The 2500-nt window shown below is 57.0% G+C and overlaps 1 pseudogene; it reads left to right on the forward strand.

Moving 5' to 3' along the window:
• Positions 1-2500, forward strand: part of LOC143262837 (large subunit ribosomal RNA) — a 7626-nt pseudogene that overhangs the window by 2459 nt on the left and 2667 nt on the right.

Here is a 2500-nt window from a genome sequence, read left to right on the forward strand (position 1 = left end):
TTAATGTAGGTAAGGGAAGTCGGCAAATTGGATCCGTAACTTCGGGATAAGGATTGGCTCTGAGGAGCGGGGCGTGTCGGGCTTGGTCGGGAAGCGGGTCTGGCTGACGTGCCGGGCCTGGGCGAGGTGAACGGCTCTCGTGGCTGGGATCCGAGCTCGGTCCCGTGCCTTGGCCTCCCGCGGATCTTCCTTGCTGCGAGGCTTCCGTGGCGTTTCCCATCGGTGCGGTCGTCCTCTTCGGCCGCCATTCAACGCTCAGCTCAGAACTGGCACGGACTAGGGGAATCCGACTGTCTAATTAAAACAAAGCATTGCGATGGCCCCCACGGGTGTTGACGCAATGTGATTTCTGCCCAGTGCTCTGAATGTCAACGTGAAGAAATTCAAAAAAGCGCGGGTAAACGGCGGGAGTAACTATGACTCTCTTAAGGTAGCCAAATGCCTCGTCATCTAATTAGTGACGCGCATGAATGGATTAACGAGATTCCCATCTGTCCCTATCTACTGGCGGTGGCGGTCTGTGGCCACCCAGGGCGGGAGATAACCCCCGAACTAGCCCTCGCGTAGGAGGGTTGATCGGCCGAGTCGATGGGTGTATCGGCGATGAAGGCATTAGAGACCGTCAGTGCGTCGTACATGTAGTACTTCGCATAATGGCGAGGCCCTGATTTAGCATACGGGCTGTGGCGTGTTCTTTGTACAGCACTGTATGTGCTGTATGACTTCCGACTGGGGAACTGTTGTCACTCGTGGCATCAGTTCCCCAGTTTACGTTAAACGGTTTTTCAGACCGTTTTTCGTGGGCGGAACACGCCACTAGACAACACTCCGCTGGGCTCAGGAATACATGGGATGCAATCAATCCCCTGGGCAACCCAGGCCGCAAGGGGCAAACGTGCCCTAGCCACACTTGAGCCTCCACGAAAAAGGTACCGCTGGATAGCTCGTGTTCTTAAATACGCAGCGAACTGAACGAAGTGTGGTGGAGAGGAAGAGGCAGCCTCTCCGACTGCTGTCTCCCACGTGTTTGCCGTGCGTGGCGACCCTTGTCGTCGGAAAAGAGGATCCTGGGATCTGAGGGGGCCCTCTCCTGCGGGTGAGACGTCCCCAACACGTACCTTTGGCCTCTGCTTCGGCTAGATGGGCGGCTGGACGAGAAAAGCAGCCCTGGTCCAGTCAATCGGCTTGGAACGACCACACGCTTCGGGCAAGTGGGTTCTGCTGGGCGAGGACGCGGGCTGGGTAAGGAAACCGACCCAGCCAGCAGACTATATTCGGTGCGTAGCCCTAACCCAGCCTTTGGCGGGTTCCAAATTGTGTGGGTCGGTGGTGGCCGGGGAGCGCACTGGATGAAAGACCAAGACACATTATGGGTCTTAACAAAATTAATGAACAAAAAACTAAGCGTCCAAAGACGACGGGTCCAGCTCCTACTCGGAGTGAAGCCGTCGCCGCAGACGCGGGAACTGCAAATGCAGCTGTCAGTCCCCCCGCGTCTGTGAGAAAGACAAGATCCGGGAAGGTGATTAATATCGCCAATCCTCGTGTGATCTTGCAAAGATGTGTGACTCCCACGCGAGCGGTCTCGGTGAAAACCGAGCCCACGGTAGAAGGTACGCCGGACACCGGTAACGTGGAAGTAATCGAACGAGTCGGAGACACGTCACTCGTGAAGGTGCAGTCGGCACCCGAGCGTGTCGAGGACCCTACTGGTGACGGTTGGCAAACCGTCACCAAAAAGTCAAAGCGAGCCAAGCCGGGCGCACCCACCGGCAAGGCCGCAGTAAACCGGGCCAGGAGACCGAAGGGGACGTTCTCCGGGCAGAAGGTACGGCCTCTCGATCTCGTAAGAGACGAAGCCTTTAGGCGAGTGTCCGAAATACGGACCTTTTGCTTTCGACCTGAGTCGAAAGTCAATAAGGAGTCCGGGTCAAAGATACTCGCCGAGGTTGAGGCACTCAACGAGCTGGTCCAGGAGCTTATTCAACGGAATAGCTTCGTCGAAGGGCAGCTCGCCGCGGTCAGGGCGGACCTAAAAGCGCGTCCTGCCGTAATGAGTGCGATGCGACCTGGGCCGTCCAAGGGAACTCTCCCGAAGACGGCCTGCAACGCCGCGCAGTCGACTTACGCCCATGTGAACAAAGTCGACTGCAAAGGAGCTTCTCCGGAAGCGGGGAGACGGCCACAATCGCAGCATGTGGTAAAAATCTTCCCGCCGAAGGAAAAAGGACAGAGCAGCGAAGTTACGAAGGTTACTGTTCTGTCGCTCGTTAAACCAGCGAAGGAGGCGATCCGAATTAAGTCGGTCCGACGCATCCACTCCGGTGGCATCGTCGTCGAGACCGACCGAAAGGAGGACCTGCAAGCCTTCGTTGGCAATAAGAAGCTCCGGAGCGCGGGTCTGTCCGTCTCCTTACCTACCAAGCGGGACCCCGAGGTTTTAGTTTACGACGTCCCGCGTCGGATGGGTAAGGACGAAATTGCCTCCAGTATTTGGAGG

This window comes from Megalopta genalis, unplaced genomic scaffold, assembly GCF_051020955.1.
Source record: "Megalopta genalis isolate 19385.01 unplaced genomic scaffold, iyMegGena1_principal scaffold0223, whole genome shotgun sequence".
Taxonomy (NCBI): domain Eukaryota; kingdom Metazoa; phylum Arthropoda; class Insecta; order Hymenoptera; family Halictidae; genus Megalopta; species Megalopta genalis.